Source organism: Martes martes (genome assembly GCF_963455335.1).
Source record: "Martes martes genome assembly, chromosome: 3".
NCBI classification, from domain to species: Eukaryota; Metazoa; Chordata; class Mammalia; order Carnivora; family Mustelidae; genus Martes; species Martes martes.
Genome location: NC_137890.1, coordinates 105,140,949 through 105,167,164, shown reverse-complemented (window position 1 = coordinate 105,167,164; position 26,216 = coordinate 105,140,949).

The following is a 26,216-nucleotide window of genomic DNA, read 5'->3' as shown; positions in this document are numbered from 1 at the left end:
GCTGAAGTCTCACTGCAAGGACTGAAGTGAGCAAAAATCAACGATTTTGAGTGATTTTGTTTAGCAATTACTATGGTGTCTATGTTTCCCTGCAAAAGAGAATCAGTGTTCAGTTGTTATGCCAAAGAAATGCATTCCTTTTAAAAGGTGTGCTATATTGTATAGTTGCAGCCCAGAGATGACTGATCCTCTGAAGAGAAGGTAGTCATCAGAGCAGACATAGCTACAGATTAAAAGGTTCAGGTCTGAGAGGCAGAATGCTGTCATTAGTGTAACAGAATGTTTGAGGGGACACAAACTTTAACTTTAAATAAGTGTAGGAGCAAAGATGTGGAGCCCTCAAAACAGAAGTAGGTGTCCCAGCATCAAAAATTATGGAACCCAGAGAGGAGATTCTGTTGTGAGTCAAACCACTCCCTTAGCCTCCTTGTTCTAAGTTTATCATAAATTTTATGTGAGATAAATAGATTTCAGAACCTCCTATGTATCCTTTCTAGTTTATGTATTTAAAGTGTATCTAGGTAGCATTATCAAGTATGGAGTTACTTGATCTCAGTCAATTCTTTTTGTCAACTCTATAAAGTTTTGAATAAAAGCACCTCTCCAGGTACTACTGAATGCAGATAATGGAATTGGGAATAACTTACTCAGTACTCATGGTTAAGGTTGTGAGGCTGAAGTCATATAGAGTAGACACTACTGTGTTACTGTTGCCTAATAACTATGAACCATTCTTTTTTTTTTTTTTTAAGATTTTATCTATTTATTTGACAGAGAGAGATCACAAGTAGGCAGAGAGGCAGACAGAGAGAGGGGGAAGCAGGCTCCCCACTGAGCAGAGAGCCTGATGTGGGCCTCGATCCCAGGACCCCGGGATCATGACCTGAGCTGAAGGCAGAGGCTTTAACCCACTGAGCCACCCAGGCGCCCCGACCATGAACCATTCTGAATTTTACTGTGACTTTTGGGGGAATTTCTTCTTTTCATTAGTGGGCAATTTGAGTAGAATGTCAATTATGTGTCTTTCATGACCAAGCTGAAAGCCATGCACAGAACTCAACCTGATTCATCTTGCCTAGAATCTTGAGTTGAATCAAGAAAAAAGTTATTTGAAGCTCATTTACTCCAGCATTTGGACCCAGGAGCCAGTTGAGGTGTTGAGCTGCCTTGGTTTGTGGTTCTTCCTGTTCTTTCTTAAAGTCTAGCTTCTTCTTTTCTGTTTTTTGACAAATAAAATTATAATATATTTAAAGTATACAACATGTTTACTTGATATATGTATGTATTGTGAAGTAATTCCCATAATTAACATAGGCATCACCTAATAGAATTGCCTTTTTTTTTTTTGGTGAGAATACTTAAGATTTACTCTGTTAACAAATTTCAAGTATACAATACAGTGTTATTAACTATACTCATCATGTTGTACCTTAGACCCTCAGAACTTATTCACACAGAACTTATACAAACTGAAAGTTTGTATCCTTTTATTAGCTTCAAAGCCTACTTTGCCAGTTTACCCTTTATTCTGTCAACACTTCATATACTTCCAATAAATTATATATATAATTTACTTATATATTAAATATATCAAAAATATATTAATATATTGAATATATATTAAATAAATATATAATAAAATATATTAATTAAATCAATATATTATTTATATAATTACTTATATATAATTTATGTATATATATAAAAGATGTGTTTATTTGTTATTTTAGAGATAAGAGAGGTGGGGAGAGGGGCAGAGGGAGAGGGAGAGAGATTATCTCAAGCAGACTCCTCACTAAGCATGCAGCCTGATGTGGGGCTCGATCTCACAACCCTAAGATCATGACCTGAGCTGAGATCATTACCTGAGTCAAAATCAAGAGTCGGACAATCAACTGACTGAGTCACCCAGGTGTCCTGAATAAATTATATTTTTAAGTTCACCAACATTTATCTTTGGTGTTTGAACTCTTTGCAAATATAGGGCAAACTCTTTTAGTAAACACAATGAGTAATTCTCAGAGGAGAAGAATTTATCTCAGAGGGTACTTCATATTATAAAGGCCAATAGGAGAGGAAAAAGGAAGAAGATAAACATCAGACACAGTTTTGTTACTTGTGGGCCCTCCAAATACTCCTTGCTGGCAATGCTAATTCAGTGGGGGATCCACTCACATTAGGTCCATCCTTCTAATGTTCGTGGGATCAAGTGCTGCAAATATATGAGCAGATCCAATGAGCATTAGTTTGCCTTTAGTCACATAGTTTATGTAGATTATGGAGCCAAAAAAGGTGAAAAGAGGAGGAGCAATCAGGTCCCATAGACAAGCAGGCTATAGAGATTATGAAGCAGAAAATAGAGACTCAAGACATAAGAGTGGGAATTAAAAAAGGCAGGCACCTAGGTGCATATAAAATGTATTCAATATGATATAAAATATATTCAAGAGTCCAAAGCAGACCACCTGAGCCATGTGATGTGCATCTAAACAAAGGCATAGATACTGGAGTACCTTTTCCCCCATTTGAATTCACACTCCTCCACTTATTAGCATTGTGATCTAGGCAAGTTACACAGTTTCTCATCTCTTGGTGCCTCTGTTTCCTCGTGCATAAAATAGGAACAATCATAATACTTACAAGTATTTGCTGAGGATTAAGTGAATTAATACAACACTTAGAACAGTGCTTGGTGCATTTAATAAATCTGATATATAAATAATAGTAAGTGTTAAATAAATATGAACTATTAAAAGTTATTGGTAAATACAGTTGGGGTTCAACAGTCAGCTTCTGTTCAGACACTTGACTCAGAGTGTGGGAAGGAGGAATGAAGAGCACTTAGCTGGAATCAGCAGTGAGTGGGTGAGGATCCAGGAATGCTTCCTCCCAAATGCAAGCCTGAATTTAGAGACAAATAATTGTGGCATAATACACCCTGGAGAGAAACTTCCTGAACCCACATGGAAGAGACCTAGATATAATTCTCATCCATTTCCCCCCTTTTACTTTCATTATTAAAAAAAAAAAAATCTGCTCATCTATAGTGTCAGGCAAATCCTTAACCTCTTTGTTCTATCATCCATAAAATAGGCACATTCTCTGTGTGAAATGAAATTATCTGTATGAAAGCATTTTGTACAGTTATAGAAAGTTTGTATTGTTTAGGACTTTCCAGTTGCAAGTGATAGAAACTCAACTGAAACTAGCTAAGAAAGTAATTAATAGGCTGATGAAACTGGACAGGATGCTGGGTGATTTCATAGGACTGAAGGACATGCTGTAGGGACTTGGTCCTTGGAGACTGGAACTAGGTATTCAAAGTTACCTGGATATTTCTTTTCTCATTCCTAAGACTACTTTGTGGCACAACTCCAGAGCAAACTGTTCACATGGTATTCCAGAGGAATTTCATGTAAGGCACAAGGCAATGTATGGGTAAATATGCCCTTTGGAGATGTGATAAAGTTTCATCTCTGATTTTGCTTCTCTTCATACCATATTCTCTTTGATACCAGGTAGGTTTCCTCCATAAGGCTCAGAAATATGGCCACAAACAGCTATAGCTTATATCCTTCCAAAATGGTAACAGAAAGAAAACATAATCTTTCTTGTAGGTTTAAGTAGAAAATTCCCAAGAAGGACTCTGATTGGCTTGAACCACTGTGGCCTAGGGGTGGGGTCCTCTGATTGCAGGAGCCTGGATCATGTACTCACCTTTGTTATTATACCTGGGAAGTATGGGGAGCATTTGGAATTGAAAACTCAAAGAAGGGAAATACGAAAGACAAGCTAGAGTTACCATAGTCCACCGTAAACAAAAACATTATTATTTTCTGATGTTTGAGATTATTCACCAACCTTCTAGCCAACATTAATGTGAAGAGATTGTTGTGCAGTAGTAGTAGTTATATACCTATGTGATATATATTAAGCCAAGATTTTCCAATTGGGAAAATAGACTTGCTGAATTCAGATACTTCACTACAGCTGTACTATTTTTCTTCACCATTACCCATTTGGAGCATTCTAATACCGCCATGAATGAGAAATTACTTTTCCGTATACTATCTTCATGTGGGCATGCTTTTTTACAATCCTAAAAGAACTGGTAACTATCTCCCATTACTAAATGGGAAGTAGATGAAAGTAGGAATTCAACGGGCATTCATTTGCTTAGTAAGTCTCCTGAGTGTGCTCACAATACCAAGAGTCAGTGCGGCTTCAGGAAGAAAGCGTGCGTTTATCAGATGTTCTCGCTGAGGCGCATAAGAAAATAGTACAGGGACTGTGGAAATGATATGTGGATATGTTTCTGGAAATTTAAACAGGAGTATTATTCAGTGCGCATAAGACTTGGGCTGGGAATTGATAACCCTTCGGGGGCTGCTGGAAGATCAGATATGTATAGATGAATAATAGCATACATAAAAACTGAAGGTGAACTGGTAGTCAATTCAAGTTTAATGTAACAATAAAGAGTGCCTCCTCTTCCCCCCCCCATTTTTTACTCGTCATTTCTAAATTTCTGTTTTAAAGACCATTCTTTCTAATCTATATACAACCTTTTTGATAGAGTTTTACTCTTTCATTTTCTTTATGTCTGGAACTTTTATGGCTATTATGATCTCCACCTTACAGATAAGGAAACTGAAGCATAGAGAGGTTAAGAAACTTGAGCAATCAAAGGGGAAGGGAGGGGAAAATGAAACGAGATGAAATCAGAGAGGGAGACAAACCATAAGAGACTTAATCTCAGGAAACAAACTGAGGGTTGCTGGAGGGGAGGGTGATGGGAAGGTTGGGGTGGCTGGGTGATGGACGTTGGGGAGGGAATGTATTGTGGAGAGCGCTGTGAATTGTGTAAGACTGATGAATCACAGGCCTGTACCCCTGAAACAATGCATTATATGTTAATTTTTTTAAAAATAAAAGAAACTTGACCAAACTTACAAAGCTAGTTCCTGGCAGAGCCAGGACATGGACCAAGATAGGCTGGCTCCCGAGCATAAGCTATTCTACCTTGCTGCATTCTCACTAATTCAAGGTAAATGTTTGAAATCTGGTGCATAGTCAGATTCTCCTTTTGCGGGAGAGTTTTTGTGTGATCAGATAAGATCGCTGTATTCATCCATTTGTTAACTATAGCAACAAAATCATAATTTTTTTTTAAATGGATGTGTTCTGAATACAGGTATAATTTGAGTGCCAGAACTATCTCATTTTCTTACCAGTTGTGTGAATACAGGTATACTCAGATTCTTCACTTGAAACAAAGGGAACATACTACATGCTTGACATGACTTGCAAATTATTGGGAGAAAGAGAGATGGGAAGTGTGGATTGAGGAAGCATTAAGAAAATTTGCACCATGAAAATGGAGCAAATTGAAACCAACACCAGCTTCTCACGACCTTTTGCCATCTCATTTTCCTAGTTCTGTCCTGTCTAATTTAGATCATAAACTCTTCAGTCAGAAACCATCACCTCTTTATATTGAGTACTATGACTGGTGTCACTATTTAATAAAAACACAAGAAGCAGCTGGAAAGGTTTAAAATTACATCTACAAACCGAAGTGAAATTTATATTGACTTAAAACTTTAATTCATTACGGCAAAGTTAAGATAAGGGCATGGATTTATTTTCTTCAATCTCCTAAACCAGTGTAATGTAACATTTAAGAGAGTGTGGTCCAGAGTCAGATTTCCTATGTCACAATTCTGCCTTGGCTTCTTAACAATTATACAATATTTTGAACAAACTATATTTTATAGATTCCATGGAATATAATATTTTACATTTTTTACATCTTGGAAATTGAGATTACTTATAAAATGAATGGTATTTTATGATCACCATTGCCCACATGGAAGCTAAGATACAGCTGGCATTGCCTGAGCATGTACATGTGTGTGCGTGCGTGCACACACACACACTCTGTCATTATTGTTCATGTTGTCATCAGTTTACCTGAGTTATGGGCATTGGTGTTAATGTGCATGCTGAGTCAATTTGCTATTATTCAGAAAAATTAAACAGTGCATTTGGCTTTAAGACAAAGTTATTGTATATGCAGAAACAGAGCAGTGGGGCTTAAATTTGATATTTGTGAAATAACTATATTCATCATTAGAGGAACGATTGTTATGCCAGGTTTTCTTGCAAAGAAAAAAAAGTGCTTTGCGATATCTAAGAAAGGAAAATACCCTCAGGTAGCTGAAACTGTGTTCCTTTGTTAATGAGGTGCAGCAAAAGGATTGCTTAGCATATACCAAGTCATGCAACTGAAAGCAGGGGAAATTCCAAATCCCTTGGTATATTGAGAAAGAATTGCGAAGCAGTGAGAGGCTGGTATGACAGAAATGCACGTTCAACAAGTATAAAATAAAAATCTGAAGTGACAAAAAATATTGCATCAGAGTTTATTTGACAGCATTTCCCCCTCTTATTCATTTGTATATTTAAAAAATCATAATGTGCTCATGGCTTCCCTGAAATGGTGAAATATAGAATATCTCATAGGTTGTGGGAGGAGTAAATGAAATAACATAGGTAAAGTGTTATTGCTGTGCTTGGCACATAGTAAGAGTATAATACATGTTGGCCATTATTACCATCAAATTACAAAGGCCTTTCATTTTCATATCTGCTGTCTAATAGATCAATGGGAATTAGAAACAATTCAAGACGGATACATTTCGTTTGAAAATAAAATGCAGTTTTGTGGTCTCAGGGGGAGCTTTGGAAAGGTTAAAAGGCAATATTAGGTGTTTCACAAGTGAAGGGATGAGTGAAGTGAAGCCTTTTCACAGTGTGGCCAAAATGGGACGACTTTTCCTGTCTTTGACTGGAAGTTACTCTGGTACTACCTTAAGAAATTGCTGCCTGGCAACACGATAGACACAGCTTCAGCTGTGTTTCCTTAGCCAAGAAAATTGGAGACATTTCTATGTACCACCTTACTGTTTTATTCAAAAGTGTAGTGTTAATTTCAGTGTACCACTTCACAAAAAAAAAAATTCATAGCTTTAGAATTTGTGATTTTAGCAGCTATTTGGAGCTGCAAGCATATTTAAGGGTTTTATTGAAAAGTTCTTAAGTAAACAAATGTGGGCCTCAGCTCAGTGAATTTACACAATGTTCAAGTACACAGCTGAATTTAACCTCTGAATTTTAATTCTCATCTAACTTAAGCTGTTGCCTTCCTCAAAACATGAAAGGAAGACTTTATAAAAGTCATGAGTGATGCTAATTGAGATGTGATTTTTTTTTTCAGAATCTATTTCCTGGTTAGGAAATCAACATTTTGAGATACTTAACCAAAATGTCTTTTAGATTGTGTTCAGAAGTCTCTACTAAAAGTTAATTCTTTTTATTTTTTATTTTTTTTTTACAAATTAACTTTTGAAGTCTAAAATATCACTTGAATATATTCGACTTTTATTTATCAAGATAACTAAAGACAGAAAAATGTAGTAAGGGCATGTCATACACCACTTCTCTTAATACATTTTTTAAGTTAATGTTTGTGAAGGATAAGCAAAGATTGTATGTACTTGATTTTTACCACTTTTGTTATTTCATTAGTATGAAGATGATAACACATGATATTTGTGGTCCTAGAAATGAAAAATCTCTCTTAAGGCCAGAGGAATTATGGACTTTTTGGTGTAAAAATAATTCTGGGCTTATTCACTTGGCCAAATTATTTTGTCTTGTTTTTGTATTATAATTTTGATTGCTGAACTCTAATTTCTTTTCTGACCCTGAAAACTATCTAGAAATATCCAGACACATAGTAACAGTGTCACAAGACAGTTTTTCCAGTTATAAAGTTACCAGTCATGATACACTGCCTCTGGACTAGTGGATTTGTGTGTGTGTGTGTGGGTTATTGGAAGTTAAGTGTTCATTCATTAATCTTAGCAAGGTTATCCTTTTAAAGTGGGGAGGGAAAAAAAGTGCTGCTCCGGGACTCCTTTTTTTTTTTTTTAGACTTATTTGTTTATTTCACAGAGAGAGAGAAAGAGAGGGCAGGGTAAAGGGGCAGAGGGAGAGAGAGGATTTCAAGCATACTCCCCTCTGAACACAGAGCCCAATGGCAGGTTTGGTCTCAAGGCCCTGTGATTATGACCTTAGCCAAAATCAAGAGTTGGATGCCCAGCCTACAGCCATGCAGGTGCCCCTGCTGTGGGACTTCTTTGTTGAATTAAATTTGTCCCTCAATGTCCAAATAAGGAATGTCTTTTTAGTATAAACTACTTAAGAAGAATCTTCTATTTTTCAACTTTGGCTTTTTTTCCTTGAAGGATCAGATAGATTAATTAGGAAAGGACATGACTGTTGAATGTGGTTCAGTTCTTTAATTTGTACTGCTGGTGTCTGAAGATAGAAAATAATTTTTTTTTTCATTTTATACTTCCTCTAAATTTTGTTTAAGCAAAAAAGAAAAAAAAAAAAAGAAGGTTGGTACAAAACTCTAGTCAATGGTGGTAGAACTTTCCTCAAAATGTTGCCTTCCATTATTATCTATTTTATATGAAGTACTTTGACTAGTGTTAGATAAATTACAGAAGGGAAGGGAATTTTAAGAAAACAACAATTCAAGTATTATATTGTCTCTTTCTATTTGATGGTCTACTCTATTTTTGGAAATCCCTTTTAAGCTCTGGGATTATAAAACAATTACCTTTCAAATCACTGAAGTGAAACCTGAATATACTTAACACCTCATCTGGCTTCCAGGGTGTAAATTAACCTTGTCTGCAGGCCATCAGTAACATTTAATGTTCTTTATTTGTGAATCATCAACAGTCTAAAATTTGACTAAGTATAATAAAAGATAAGCAATGCAATAAAAATTCTTGAATGCAATTAGGAGGTAAGGCATTATTTTAGTGATTTTATTACAATGTGCAATACACTTTTCCCTGATCCCCAAGTCAACCCTTTTATGCATTAATTCCTTTTCAGAAGGCTCCCACCCATGCCGACAATGTAAGGAATCAGTATCCACCCATCTGCTGTCATTTCAAATGCACACCTATTGACAGAAAATCCAGGGGCCCCAAAATGTTCCCCCATCAGCCCACAGATCTTCCGGAAAGGAGACAGCAGTAGGAACAGAACGGCACATCAGTAAGGGAGGGGTGAACTCAAAATCTCTGCCACAGAAAGGTCCTACCAAGAAAATCTTCTAGTGGAATGCTTGAGCAGTGCATGGATTTGACATTAGAATAAGATATGACTGGCCTTCTCTATTAACTGAAATTTTAAAACTTTTTGTCTCTTTCCTTTATCCCTTCTTCTTCTTTCTCTCCTTCCTCTGCCGTTTTCTACTTCTGGTTTCTTTTTCTATGTTGGTCTTCTACTATCCCTCCTCCTAGCCTCTCTTTATGCATTCTCCAAGCACATTTAATCTATGGCACATCAATATACACTTCATTTCTATTTTCTCTCTCCAGCCCTGATCTTTTTTAACCTCCAATCTGCCATTCCCACCTGCCTATTGGACCCTTGCAGCTATGATTCTTTAAATACTTGAGATTCCTCTTGTTGTCTGTTGAACTTATCACAGGAATGGTATCCCTCATTCCTCAAAGCAGCTCTTGATCTTCTCTTTCTTAGTTTCAATGAATTTTCTTCACCAATCTTTCAGTTACCTCAGCCTCAAAACTTGAAGTAAACCTTGAGTTGTCTTCCTACTTCCAAACAGGGATGAGTCCTCCTGCCTTTTCCTTTGTTAGTTATATCCTTAGATCTACCTTTTTATTTTCAGTTCTAATATCAAGTAGTAGACACTTACCATCACTCTTCTAAATTGGTCTTCTCCTTTCCTTTCTCTGGTCCTTACTAAGCTGTCCTCCAAGTCAAGATATCTATAAAACCACGAGATTCCTAACATAGCACAAGAATCATTTCTTCTACTCATCAAAAACCTTAGATGAGAGCCAGGAATAGGCAACATAATTAGAGAGATGAAAACAAAGTTGACTACGTATAATACTAGATATCAATATATATTATAAATAATTTATACCACAAAATATCAAATACAATTCAGACACTGTGGTACTTAAGCAAGGTAGATGCATAGATCTGGAGTAGATGAAAAAATTGCAAAGCAGTCTAGTATGATAAAAGAATTCTAAGTACAGACATAACAAAGAATCTAGCAATGGGCATACATTATATAGTTCCTTGATCGATAAGAAAGATAATGTCACAGTACGGTGGGGAAGGATGGCCTTTTCAATAGGTGGTGCTGGATCAATTGAATATACATGTGAGAAAAAAAATAGATGTTGATCCCTCTTTCACATTGTAAAATATCATTTTAGATGAGACATAGATCTAAATGTGAAAGATAAAATAACCAAAGGGACACATGTGAAAAAATAATTAAAAAGGAAATTACTAATAAATCTGATTGTGTCAAAATTAGGGAACATAAAGAAGTGAAAATGCACACCACAAAGTGAAAGAAGATGTTTACAATACAGCTATCTGACATTGGAGTAGTATAACATATATGACAAACTCCCACAAAATAAGAAAAAAAAATAAGAAAAAAAAGTAACTTAGTAGAAAAAGAGGCAAAAGACTGTAATACGTAATAAAAGAGCATTTATAAATGGCCAATATACACATGAAGAAATGACACATTTTACTAGAGACTTAGACTCAAACTAGAACCTAAGTGAAATACTACTACACACCAAGCAGAATAGCAAACACTTTAAAACTCAAATAATACCAGTGCTAGGAGAAATGTGGAACAGGTAGAACTTTTATAATCCCTGTTAGAAATCCAGAACTTACATAAATGCTTTGAAAGACTGTTTGATAGTTATTAACTAAAGCTGAGTATGTGCATACTCTCTGATCCAACAATTTCACTTGTAGGCAAATACCCAAGAGAAATGGGTAAACAAGTGCATTAAAAGATATGTATAAGAATACTCACAGCAGCTCTCTTCATAATAGTCTCAAATTGGGAAGCTACCTCAGTGTCCACCAATAGTAAAATAATAAATACATTTTGTTTCATTTATTAATAAACACACACATTTCCCCAACACTTCAGAAAGCATTTGCTTCCTTAAATACTCTTTCTTTGTACTTTCTTTGCATCTCCCTAAACTTCTATGCATGGTGGGTCCAGTGAAATTCTATGCTCTTGGGGCATCCCAAACACTATACTTAAAAAGGGATACAAGAAACAGTAGAAACTTTTTGTCAAGCTTACACACATGCTTCATTGTACCACTAGACTTCACTTACAAAACACAAGTTCAAAAATAAAATTATTAAGAATTTCAACAGGAGAGCAATAAAGTAAGCATGGGCCCTTCTGAGTGAGGGGCAGTCCCATGAACCCAGCCTCATGTTAATTATCCTTCCATAAAGAGATTTTTAAAAGCAAAGTAAACAAATATCTTTGCTGGCTTCTTCATAGTTGAACAAATAAAGTCAAAATCCCTTAGGCTAAAATAGCTTTGGAAAGTTTTGGTTTGAACCCCAGCTTGCTCATCTTTCATCTCCCTCTCTACACATCAACTAATTCTCCCTCAACACTGACCCATCTCAAAACCTGAGATTCATCTTTTACCCCTTTCTCAACAACTCAAAGCAGGTCTGGTTGCCTTAGTCTCACAAATGCATCCACTTTCCGACAGAGATTCATCACTCTAAAATAAGCCCCACATAGGTCATCGGTTAAACTCCAGATTCTTGATTTATGGCTCAGGTCATGATCTCAGGGCGGTGAGATCAAGCCCAGTCTCAGGTTCTGTGCTGGGTGTGGAGCCTGCTTTAGATTCTCTCCCTCTCCCTCTGTGTGCAACCCCCAGCAGCCGCAATCTCTCCCTCTCAAAAACAAACAAAAAATAATAAGCCCATGGTACCCAGGCTCCTATAATGGGTGTCTAATCCAATAAGCCAGATGGATGCTACCAAGCAAGAGGAAAGCCAAAATCAAACAGCCTAGGGCTGAGGCTGTAGGGAAGTTTCTGTAGGGAAGTTTCTGTAGGGAAGTTTCTGTTTCCTTCATGATCCCCCACAGTCATTCTCTGAATAGTAGTCATTGTACCCTTTACAAAATGCCAATCACTCCTGCTCAATTTCTACAGGGGCTTCCCACTCTGGAGAATGAAATCCAGACTTTTTATTCTGAACTGGGAGGTCCTGCTCACATACTTTTCCATCCTCATTTGTCTCTCCTGCTCACTCCACCCCAGGCTCCCTGACCCACTTAGGGCTGATACCTGGCTTTTAAATATGCCTAATTTCTCCTGTTAGAAAGCACATTGTTGCACAGCTATTATCTTCCTATCAGGATGCAGATCAAAAGTCCCCTCCTTGAAGCCTTTGCCTACCCCAAAATATAAAATCTCTCTTTTCCACCAGTTCTGGTCATTGTTAACATAGCACCAAACTTTTTCCTTCCTAGCACTTACTGCCACCTGCAGCAATTCAGTTGATGATTTTGCATATTTATTTAATGTCTATGTCCATTCTCTAGGGTATAAGCTCCTGGCTGAACTGTTCAGGGCCAAGGACAACATTTGGCACATAGTACATTCTTAAAACTATTACATCTCATCACTTGCTTTTGGAAGGATGATTGAAAGGGTGATTGAAAGCTCTCCTCATTCTCCTGGTTAGTTTTCACTTTATTATTGTTATTATTATTATTATTATTATTATTATCCCATTGCTACTTCTCAGCCAGCCAGCAAGTTTTTGTTTTGGTGAGGGAATGGATAAGTAAGATAGGAAAATCCTATAACATAGGAAACTAGGCTTATAGCTGGGGCTGGAGCATGGGAAAATGGAGACGAGATATGTATGTTCTGGAGAGGAAAAAAAAATTATTTTTTTCCCTGGGAAAGAGAAAAGTATTATTTAAAGTGTGTTTTGGAGACTTCTGTTTTCTTAGGTGCCATCTAATCCTTTTTTCCTTCTCCTCAGAAAACCATCAATAAAGTCTACATGACTCATGAAGTATTTTGCAGGTTTTGGGGGGGAAAGGAGGATCGTTCCATCATGCTAATATGGGGTTTGTATACAAGGCAGGTGTAGGGAGCCTCAACAGCCTGCTCTCTTTCAGGTTACACCTCTCCTTCAACCAACATGGACTAAGTTTGTTTAAATTAAAAAAAAAAAAAAAAAGCTTCCTTTGTCTATTCAGTTTGTTTGTAATATTACTGCCAAACTTCTTTCCTAGGCAACCTCCCATGGAAAATAATTTATGCGTAAGAGCAAGTGCACTGGAGTCTTACTTCTGTTAAAGTCCAGCTCTGTTCTTCTCATTTTCTCTTGTTCTGTCTTGCCTGTATTCTGAAAATAGGCTTTGACCCATGGTATGGAATGTGGATGCTGAAGCCCTGGAAGATATAATGAAGACAACCAGATTTAGATCTTCTTATTTTAGAAGTCTCATTTGATAGGGAACCTTTCCCTCCTAGTACCTATGTAGCAAATCCAGCAAAGGATTCTGATTAGTTTCCCTTGGGTTATGTGCCAAATTCTGAATTAATTACTGTGTTGAGGGAAATGGCTTCTAGAATTGATCAGGCCTATATCATATGCTGGATTGAATGACTATGAAGTAGAATCCATTAACAGAAGGCAGTGCTCACAAAAAGTGCCAGACAATCAAAACAATAGATTTCATAGTCTCCTAGAGTCCTCTTCTTTGGCTCAGAAGATCTAAAAACCAGGATACTAATGGCATAGACAACCAAACAGTTTCTTATCAATAGCCTTCTGAAATTCTTGGAATTCCCAGAATCAGCTTTAGGTTAAAGCATAATTTTGAGGGTGGATTTGCACATTATATAGCTGTAAGGGACCATGAGAAAGAGGAAGTTAACAGAGCACGAAAGGCCTGGGTTTAGATCCTGGTTCTGATACCTTCTCTGTGACCTTGTGCAAATTATATCCTGGGACCTGAGTCTCTCATTTGTGAAGGATTTTTGCATGGAGGAAGTACTTTAAATTAAAAATTCCATGCATATATGATGTATTGAGTTTCTTACTCTTAGTCCCCAAATCACCAGGACTTCACTTTTCTGTGCATAACATTTTGGTGTCTTTTAGGATCAGAGGACTGCAACTCCCAAGGATGAGTTTAGATGCTGAAGTGTATATAACCTTGTCCAGTTGGGAATCTTGGGCCCTAGAATACAACATAAAGTTGAGTTTTCCTATTCAAGCCAGGAAGGAGAATTAGCAGAACATTGAGACTACCACAAGTCAGGGTTGCTCTGAAGCCAGGGTTGCCGGGGATCTTCTGTAAGCAGTCAGGTATTTTCTGCCTTGGTGCTGAGGATACTCCCATAATGCCTTTTACAATCCTTTCTGCCTCTATTTCTTGTTTGAGGGGCTTAGTACTCTGGAGGTTTAAAGGTAGCTCCTGGTTATATACTATCATATTTTTTGGTTACAGTGCTTCTGCCTATCACTTCCCAATTAGATCATCAAATCTTCAAGAATAAACATTCATTCATTCACTAAAACTAAATGAGAAACAGTATGTGTAGACCGGGACCACAATGTCTAGGTTCCTGAGGCAATTTGCCACTAAACAGCTGTGTGACCCTAGGCAAGTTACTTATTCTTTCCATGCCTCAGTCTTTTCCTCTGTAAAATGGGGGATAGTCATAGCATCTAACTCATATGGTTATTTGGAGAGACACAAGTTTTTCAGTAACAGGTTGCAAGCCCTCAGTGCATGCTGCCTATTATTAAGGCAGCACTTACTATGTGGCAGGTGCTGCACTATATTTACATCATCTAAATTATTCCTCATAACACCTCATGATATTGTTAATACTTCCTCCCCCAATGTACAGATGACAAATCTGAGAGGTGAACCTCTTTGCCCAAGGTGACACAGCTAGAAAGTGGTGTGACTCATGTTTTCAAGATCTTACATTGCCTCCTCACCTGGGGAGTCTCTGACTTCAGTGCCGGGCACCCAGATGCTCCTTTATAGGACCATGTGTGTGGAGCAGATTGGTGCTCATGGAGCTTCCAGATTTGATTACTGTCTTAGCACCAGCCCAGGGTTTTTCCTGGAGCTAACTTATATCATAGTTTCACAAAACAGAGCCGAATGTGGAGGCTGTGTTGAACCATTTTTTTCCCTCCTTGTCATTTAAGGTCAGGATTGGGTACAGCATGTTGAAATATATATTGTTCACAGCCTTTTTCTGTTCACTGAACTTTCCAATTAGTGTCCACTTAAATGGATGCCGGGGAGAATTTCTTACAAGTCATGATGTCATGTTGAATTGTGGTGATTATGAAGGCTACAGTGACAGGAAAGACCGAAGATATTTTTTCTCTCCTCATGTTGCTTGGCAAAAACTGGCTGTGAAAAATAAGCCTTAAGTTAAGAATTCCCTGATATAAAAGGACATTAAGCCTTTTTTTTTCCTCATTCTTGCCATTTTTGTTGTTGTTGTTAAAAGTCCTTCTAATTTAAATGTTCCATTTCCTTGAGTTTTGTTTTTAAGATTATAGTTGTATATGGTGCCCTCAGGGTAATGTTATATTGATTATCAAATGTCTCCAGTGCATTTCTGCTCTTGGTCTATTTACGTATAGAACAAAATATCTTTCATTCTAAATGTCATTTGCTGTGAGCTATTTTCTTGTACCCAGGTGCTTTTTTTGTTCCTTTTGTTTATCTTATTTTGCATACACTTTCACTTTTTATGAAATTGGTTATAATATGAAATTATGCTGTGTTCTGAGGGTGAAGTTGAACATTAGGACTGATATTTTTTTTTGTGACAGAAAGATTAGGGTATTTTTCCCCCTTTTATTCTCCAAAAAAAAAAAAAAAAAATGCCCCAGTCAATGAATAATTTAAGTCCTTGAATTCTGAAGAACGTATTTGAGTATTTCATGGTACAGGCATCTTTATTTTATGTTTCCTTCCCTGAGGCAGGAGAGGTACCAGGTATTATAATACGAACTCAATCAGTCATGTCCTTTCCCCGAGCTGCATGGTGATGAGAGTCTCACCTCTAAGAGAATTTAATTCATGGACAGGAAGGGAATTCAAGGAAGGCTGCTGTCACCCTTATTCAATCTCCATAGCATTTTACTTAAATCTAGGAACACAGGCTTTCAGCTTTGCTCATGCTAAAACCAAGAGGGACAGTTTTCCTATGAAAATACAGTTGTCTCTGGAGTTTTTCTGGGGATCACCAGGTTGTGATCAGGGGTTTGGAACAGGTTGTCTGCCTAATTCCCCCCAGCTCTGTTAACAGATCAGTGGTAGGAGTTGGGTAAGGGAGTGTTTCTAACTGTACTTTGGTTCTGGTCTTCGATCAATTTTATTGAGACCTATTGTGGCATTCTGGCATTCTCAATAAAAAGGAACATGTACAGATTACAGAAAAGTGGTGAGTTTACTTATCAACAATTCAGAATATAATGGTAGCAGAGGATAATTTATGTTGAACTGTGTACCCAACCAAATTTCAAGGCCATTTCAGGGTGTGACAGGTGACTGCTGTAGCTAGTATGACTTAGAAATGTGTTGGGCTTCTAGGGGCACCTGGGTGGTCAGTGGGTTAAAGCCTCTGCCTTCAGCTCAGGTCATGATCCCAGGGTCCTGGTATCCAGTCCCACATCGGGTTCTCTGCTCATCAGGGAGCCTGCTTCCTCCTCTCTCTCTCTCTCTCTCTCTCTGCCTGCCTCTCTGTCTACTTGTGATTTCTGTCTGTCAAATAAATAAAATCTGAGAAAAAAAAGAAAAGAGATCTGTGTTGGGCTGTTCAGAATTTAGAAGCCTAACAGTCCATACAAATATTTTTTTCAAGTTTTTATTTAAATTCCAATTAGTTACCATCCGGCATAACACTAGTTTCAGATGTCCAGTCTAGTCATTCATTCCTTACATTCAGTGCTCATCACAAGAATTACCCTTCTTAATGCCCATCACCCACTCCATAGAAACATTATTAAAAATACTGACATAATTCCTAAGCTAGCCCACTAAAATCTATTTAACTCCCAATGCAATTGTAGTGTGGTATAATAGTATGATAAAACCAACAACCACTTATGTTTAGAAATGTATTTGGAGTTCCATTGACCTCCATTGTGGCCCTGGTTTCATGATCTGTTGTTTGCCCTCCACTTCCACCAACTCCACCAGTTCCCCAACTTGCCACAAAGAGACCCTTTACTTCCCCATCTCACGCCTTGGAACTCTAGTTTTGGCTTTGGTCTTTCTCAGTTCTTTTCAAATGTTCAATGTGCCATCTTTCTATCAATTCAAGGCCCTAATTCTGTGTGTGTGTGTGTGTGTGTGTGTGTGTGTGTGTGTGTGTGAGATATTAAACTGAAATCAGTGCATCTACATTAAGATTTCCAAATCTTTATTCATAATTAATATTGGCCTAAAGAATAAATCTATACATAAATGGGAACTTGTTAAAATAAAAATTATACAATTACCACCAATCTAAACCCAAATGATAAAAACAAAGACCTCATTTTTGCTGGCACTCTAGCTGAAATGCTCCTTCATCCATACATCTATTGGCTAACTGCTATATGTCCTTCAATGTACGTATCAAATTTCTGTAAAAACTTCCATGGTTCTTCCTTCTCATACTTCAAGTTTATGTTAGGTCTCTGCATTTTCAAACTGTCCAAAACCTCTGAGAGTATATTTAGTCTAAAGGAGAGAGGATGACCAGTCTAGCTTCTACATTCACATGGACAGACAACTGCTGTTTCCGTTGGCCCTTGGTGGCACTTATTCCTGATGAGGGCCAGCCTTACAGAGATGTTGGAGCATGCTCTTCCACAACCCTGACAATGATGGTGAGATTCCTTCAGGGACTTCCATGTGTTTTTGAAGAAGGGTGACACCACAAGCGCCAGCGCTAAGCTCAGTCACGGCTGCCCCATTCTTGGGTCCCAAGACTGGATCCTAGGTCTCAGTCTCTTAGTTCATATGGATGGCCCCCTTCCTGAGAAATGAGGTCCCACAGACACTGGATCAAGATTGATCTGTGCTATACCTCGTAGATCCAGACTACTCTCTTTTCTTCTTTCTCCAGGGACTTACGTCTAGTGGTTGAGCAGTATATTAGTTTCCCAGGGCCACTGTAACAAATTAGCACAAACTGGATGTCTCAAAATAAGAGAAATTTATTCTGTCTCAGTTGGGGACCCTGGAAGTTTGAAATAAAGGTGGCTACAGGGTTAATGCTCCCTTCTAAGGCTCTAGGGAAGAATCCTTTCTTGCCTCTGGCAGTTTCTGATTGTTGACAGCAGTCCTCGGTATTCCTTGGCTTGTAGATCTACCACTCCAATCTTTGCTTCTATCTTCAAATGACTTTTAACCTTCTGTGTCTATATCCATGTGTCCAAACTTCCCTCCTCCTATAAAGACACCAGTCATATTGAGTTTAGGGGCCTATCTTAATTTATTGTGACCTCGTCTTAACTAGCTTATACCCGAAAAGATCTCATTTCCAAATAAGACCACATTCACAGGTTCATGGTGAACATGAATTTTGGGGAGACTATTCAACCCCAAATAAGCAGCTTCACCTTAAATGTTCAAAATACAAATGGTCTATAACCATTTTCCTCACAAAATGGCAATAACTTTCCATACTCCTATAGAAGGTTACTAGTAGTAGTTACAAGATGATTTATTCTCATAAGGAGATTACCCAAAATGACTGGGGAGGTAAGGAGGCAACTAGAGTACAAAATTTAAGGAGGCACTCATTTTCTGTGTCATGCAGGTACAGGGTTGTACTTACATGAGTCTTAAGTCTGGGGTATAGGTCTCTTCTTGCTTTACTGAAGTTCCAACCCTGTTCCCCAAGGCAATACAAGGCATACACCTGTGAAAAATGGCAGTTGGGGTGAGCAACATTCCTGGCTACTTTGTGAACAGAAAGAGAAAAAAGTCTATGGTTATCATTGGTGGCATGTCACCCTGAGACATAATAATAACAAATGATGGGGTAATTCCTCTGTGTAAGTACTAAACTAAGGTCTTTTTATATCATTTATTCCTTATAATCCTAAAAATGTATTAATATTGCTCCTCTTCTGCATTTGTTAGATGCAGAAATATAACTGCAGTTCTCTTTCATTTCATAAAACTTTGACCACCATAGTACCTGACACAGCGGGTGTTCAAAAAGTTTTTTGAATGAGAAATCCTGGAATATTTTGAAGAAACTTGTTTAGCTGATAATTAATCATAGTGGTTCTTTTTGTATTTGCCTGCTCAGGCTGCCATAACAAAATACCCTAATCTGAGTGGCTTAAAGAAACTTATCTTGTCATAATTCTAGAGACTGGGGAGTCTAAGATCAAGATGCTGTGTGATTCAGTTTCTGGTGAGCGCTTTCTTCTTGGTTTGTTCTACAACTTTCTCACTATGTACTGATATGGTCTTTCCTTGTTAAGAAACAGAATGAGAGAGAGAGAGAGAGAGAAAGAAATGAGAGAGAAAGAGAGAGAGAGGAAGAGAGAGAGAGAGAGTTCTCTGGTGTGTCTTATAAGGACACTAATCCTGTTGGGTTAGGGCCTTATATTTATGATCTAATTTAACTTTAATTATTTTCTTACTCCAAATACAGCTAGAAGGGGGCTAGGGCTTCAACATACAAATTTTGCAGGGACACAAACATGGAGTTTGTAGTGCTCTGTGTCATATGTTTTTCTGGACACTAGCAGGTAGAGGTGAATGAGATATCATCCTGTTCTTAAGGAGCTTAGAATCCATTGCAGTGTTCCCAACTTGAGAAACAGGGAAGGAACATTACCTATTACCTATGGAACGTCTCCCAAACTAACAGGCAGTCACTTTATGAACCACTAGATTTCTCATCTTACAGCTTGCTTACCCCGGAGAAGTACTTCATTTCCTGAGCTCCAAGCGACCTTAGTTAGGCATTAGTTAGACATAAGCGACCTTAGTTAAGTGACCCAAACCATGAAAATGCTGTTATGCAAATCTCCCTCCTTGTCCAATAATTGAGCTGTGCCTAAGGGCTATGTAACAACCTCAAATTGTGCTACTTCCTTAAAAAAAAAAGAGAGAGAGAGAGGTATTTCAGAATATCCTTCCTCTGAAATCCCTCTGCATTAATTAGACTTAATTGTGTAAAGTGATTTGATGATTAATTAAAAAACTAATAAATTATTAATATTCTAATAAATAATATTCAATATATGCTAATGATGACTCACATTTATAAATGATTCAATTTTTTAACACCACTTCTATAATTTATTACAAAATCTAATGAAAAACATTATCTCCAAGAAACCCCACATTTTGATTGTGGTTTCATTTTAGTCTATATCCCTGATACACTCTTTTTGCAAAGGAACTAGTAAGTTTATTATACTGAGTAAGTCACAGAGAGAGAGAGATAGAAGTGGAACTTATTCCATGGGTCTAAGAATCTTTCTCTTCAGATCTGGAGTTGGAGGAAATGGCCTTCCCGAGTTCCCATTTAGCTTCCTAGAATCATAAACAATTCTTTAGACTATAAGGTTTATAGACTACAATATGCCAGCATCTAACACAATGCCTAACACAGAGAAGATGCTTAAAAAATATTTGTTGAATGACTGGATAAACAAATAGCAAATCTGCTCTTTAGCTGTCTTCTTTCTTTATCCTGCTATTTCTCCAGTGTTGGTGTGAAATGGGCTGTTCTCCCAGTAGAAGAAATAGAAATTGTTCAATGGCTTTAGAAGAGGACCTAAAAATGATTCCTTTCATTATATAGGGAGATCTAAAATGTGTGTTAATAAATATGTATATGCATATTGTAAGTATATGTATATGCTATATACATATAAAAATAAAATAAAATATTACATATATAATATGTTGAAAATTAAATTTGTTCATTTAGAGTTAACCTTTTATTAAATTATAGATTGATATCTATTAAAAAAAAAGTTCTAGAATGCTGTCCCAGCGTGTATTCCCAGAAAAATAACTCCCTAAGTACTGGACAGAAGTAAAACGTTTTAGTGGAAAATAGTATGCAAGTACTGAACAGACTTTTCATTCTTGAGGGGCTGGGAGGCTGGAGAATATAATTGGTTCAGATGTTAATACACTGCCAACTTGCAAGCAGTAAACAACTTTATTTGCTTCCAAAATGTGCCTTTATTATGTAGCAGATTCAAACCATATTTAATCAGGTTACTAAATATTTCTTCTTGTAATGGTGTTAGAAAGATAATAATGTCCTTAAGGAGTTTTCCTCAGGCAGGAAATATTTTCAGGAAAACATAAATAGTTATAACATGTTTTTTAAAAATTGGACAGGATTTTCCCATCACTCACCCCCTAGGTCCAAGAAATATTTTAAATAGAACCACAGACTGACTTTACCTTAGACTTAACATCTATTGATAAGAAGACATGCTAGAAACTAGAAAGGCAAAAATTGTTTTGTTGCCAATCAGTGATGTTTCAATTTAAGCTTAAGTTGTTTGGTACATAAAGTGCCTCAGTTACTGCTAGTGATTGATGGGGGTTGTTTTTCAAGTGCTAAACTGTGAAACTATTTTATATAGCTGAAAGATATGGTAATTTTTTTCTCACTGATTCGGAAAAAAAGTAGTTTAAAAAATAAACTCTGAACTTGCAGAGTTATTTCTGTGGAAATGAAGAAAACAGCTTAGGATATTAAGTATTAAAAAATTCACACTCTGAATCTGGAAGCAATTGTAAAAATGTATTCATATTCCTAGGTGGTGCATTTTCTTTCTTTCTCTTTCTTTCTTTCTTTTTTTTTTTTAATAATGAGATGCACCAAGTTTATTTGGGTTAAGTAAAATTCCCTCTTTTCAAATGTATGCTGGGAGGAAGGTTGTCTTCTATGTCAATGTAAAAAGGCTAGCAAAAGCAATTTTGTGTTTTGAGAGATCTTTCAGCTTCACTGTGACTATATAAAGAATGAGAGGAAGATGATGGTTGTGATTTGACTGGAATTGCCATTGTTTGCTAGGGGAGCTTTAGTGATTGTTATTCCTTGGTAAAACTGGACAGAATTAAATCCTGGTTCCTGTCCTCCTACCTTCTGTTCTGGTTTTCCCAGGGTAGAATGCAGCACTCAGGAAACCATTTATACCATTTCAGACTCCAGTATCTTGTGTCTTAGAAGAGCTGTGTCCTTAAAGACTTGTTTTGGAGGAAGCATTGATAAAAAAGCAGAAATAAGACAGTAGGGAGAGCTGGGGCTTGAGGCATTGGAGAATGCCTGCCAAATCCTTCAAATTCATTTGTTTACCAATATTGTGCTGGCCAAATAGACTACTCGGTGACATGATTTTTGACCCCTGGACTGGCTATTTGCAACCTTTCATAGAGGGGCATGGGACAAATATCCAAGCAACCAATTCCAATACAATGTAATATGTGCTGTAGTAAATACAAGCCTAAGATGAACTGCTATGGAAGCAGAGAAGAGGCAACGGTTAGTTTTTTCTGAGGATACTGGACATGATCTCAGGGAAAAAAAAGTGACATATGGACTTTGTTTCTGTTTTGAAACTAATATTTGTTGAGGGCTGACTGTGTCAGACAGTAGGCATATATTATCACATATGATAGAAAGGAAGGACTGGTTATTCCAGAAGGAGGGGAGAGCCTGAGCAAAAGGCAGGGTAATTTCAATAAGTGTTTTTCCTGCAAATGCCATTGACATTTTGGGGAGAGTAGAGAACACAAACTTGGAGTCATGTTGCAAATGTTTTTAACGTCATTCTACATAGAACTTGGTCACTTAGCACTCTCTGGAAGTAATTGCATTACCTGGGGAGAGAGTGCGGAGGAAGAAGACAAATGTGCAGAGGGCAGGACTTTGAAAAGTAGCCTTCAGAAGGCAGAGGAAAATAACCCATTTTGGACTGACTGAGAAGGAACAATTTGCAGGGTAGAAGGGAAACCAAGAGATAGTTTAGCTAAACTAGCTTCCATTAAAAGCTCCATGGAACAAGAGTTGTCTATTCAGCCCCCAGCTTTTCTGGCCCTCTCAGTCCAGGTACCAGACATGTGAATGAAAATTCTGTCTTGTGCTTTCCTGGGCTCATGTGATAGCTCTGCTCCATGAGTTCATCAAGAACACGACATCCTTGTCTCACTGCCTTACTCTTTCTAGGATACTGCCTTCATTATCATCATTCAAGGTGGTGGTATGATGTTCCTGGCAAGAGGATGGAAGAAGGAAGGAAGAAGAAATAAGGAACATATGTCAGCTATTTTTTAAGGTAGGTTCCTACAAATTTATGGTAGGTTTCTATACAAAAATTATAATTATGTCTCCTTAGTCAGAACTTCTTCACATGGCCATATATACCTATAAGAAGACTGAGAAATGTAATATTTATTCAAAGAATCTATGTATCCCATTAAAAAATTCAATTATTATTAAAGATAGACAGCAATGGTCTCTCTTATATTGGGGAAAACAGGATTTCCTTGAACTATTTAAGTTCAAATATTCTTAGAAAAGAGGGAGGCTATAAGGGAATTTTAGCAGTTTGTAGATCAAAAATAAAAAAAAAAAACCCACACACAATCACATCATTATCCCAAATCATAAGAATATTTGTTGCCCATCTATCTTACTATAAAACTTCCTAATATTTCCAGATGTTTCTCTCCCTAAATATATCTGAAGTTCTCCAGGGGAGTACATAATGTTCACGAACCATTTCCTACCATTTCTGTCATGCTGCTTCCTTCTGAGGGAATAGAAACTGATGCTCTCCTAGAGGGCAGACACCATATTGACCACTGTTTCTGAAACCTCCATGCCACCATTAGTAGCTAAAAATCTACTACTGATGGCTCTGTATTCCTTCCTGCCTTGGACTTGATTTGTCCTGGAAACAATAGCTCCATGAGTGGCAAAATCTTTTTCAATTCAGAGCAGTTCACTCTGCCATGGCCCATAAAGCACACTCATATTACCAAAATTAATTGTGCTAGTAGTAATTGAATTTTCAGTGGTCTATGGGGAGAACTAGAACTTTCAGCTCACCCATAGCTTTGATAAAGAGACATACTCCTGCTTTCAAAATCCTTCTATCGTCTATGCTATGCTATCCCCAGGTGTCTTATTGTTCTTAGTTGGATTTCAGGTCCTTGCCATTTCACTGATTTATTTTAATATCTTTACATGTCAATGGAGGGGGGTCATGGACTCATATTCATTTCTCCCTTTTCTCATAAGTCTTATTTGTTATGTATTCATTTGTTTTCACAAATAATTGCAAAGAAGAAGGCAGGCTGCTAACCTGACAACAACCAATGATAAAATGAATGCATCTGGGTATACTGGGAAAGGCATGATAGAACTACATAGGTAAGCAGAGTTTAAGTCCCATGCCCATTCTGTGCCCTATGACACTAGTCATAGAAAGAAGAGTTAACACTAGTTAGAGCAAGGGTCTAAGAAAGAGCAGTCAGCAAGAAGTAGTGTGGCCAGGGAAGGAAAGGTCTGTGACAGGGGTGAGTTGTGATGGATGCAGACAATGGACTGGAGAAACATCTCTTTTGTTTGGTTTATGCATCATGAGGAAAGGGATGGCATTTAGGAACAGGAGCAGGGTCATCAGAAATTAGAAATACTGGTGACAGAAATATTGGGAGGGCTCCTGAGTTTGATTCCTTTTTTGTTTCCCCAAGGCCAGTAATATATAAGCATTTTGAAACTATTCTCCAAAGTGCTTTTAATGATTACAATTCATAATTATTCCAACTTTAATATCAGTTCTAAAGAAATGAGAGTTTTCTTGTGCTTTAAAAACTATGCTATGAACTATTTTTGAATATATTAACTTTATTCTGGAGTGATGTTAGAAATTCTCCCACCTTCAAATATTTTCTTTTATCAGTGTCCATTGTGTATGTCTTGAGTCTTTAGAATTTTAACCTTTTAATAGGGGTTAATAGCAGAGAAGTTAATTACATTGCATTATGGAATAAAGGCATTGAATATGATTTCATTACTACTTCCACACATGGTGGAATGATGAACAACAGAACCTACATCTTATTTTGTGGATAGAGAAGAAGGAATAGGAGAGTATTAGCAGAACAAGGTATCAAAAACCATTATGGACAACTGGTGATTGCTAGCATGATCACTACAACAGGGGGAGGGTTTCTCAACAGGACCTCAAAGTGCAACAATAGGAAATCCAATATTCCCTGAGATGATATATTTCAGTACAAGCAGGCAGCCCTGGGAGAAGTGGCTCCAAGAAGGGGAACAAAGGATGTAGGTATAAGAACTAGAGTTCTGAGATGGATTGTAAGGGTAAGGCACTAGGAGGTTCTTGAAGGATACTATAGGAGAGACTTAAATATACAGAATAAAGTAAGAAGGATAACATCAGGGCTTGAAAGAACCATGAGTTGAATTCATCTGTAAAGTTCTCCGTAGGTTCTAGAGGGAGTCATCATCAAGTACAGGGAATTGGAGCTCATTCCAATTCCTGAACCTGGGGGATTCCATTTTGCTTGACTGGAATTACTCTGTATTCATTGCTACTTAACCATAAGCACCCTCAGACTTAAAACTGACAACACATTCTCCAGAGTCTCTTCCCTCGCTATGCAATTGTACAACTGTGCTGAAAAAAGACTAATGAATATACTACACTATAAGTATTATTTGATTGTAAAACAATGCTAAATACATCATACCTATTGCCTTATTTAATTCTTAACTTTTAAAAGTATTTACATATTAGGAAACTGAAATAGAGGAATTGGGATTTGGGTCATCTTTCTGAAGGCTCTTAGCACTTGAAGTTTTTATATATAAAAGAACTATGTGCCCTGCCCCCCCAAAAGTGGGGCCGTTTCTTACCCTACCTCCCTTATAATCATTCACTTAATGAATTGTTTGACATTTGACATTTTTGAGACCTCCTTTCTTCCTTTCATGTTGATTATAGCTCATTAATAATTTACAGAAGGAAGTCCCTAGTACAGCTGTGCTTTTGGACATCTCCTGTGGGAGATGATACAACACTATAGATAATTATATAGCCTTCAGCTTCCCATAGATCTTGTCTTAAATCAAATTTTTCATTATATCAGATGTATGTCTTCAGGAAAGCCACTCATCTTCTCTAAGCCATTTTCCTCAAATAGGCATTTTCATAAAATAGAG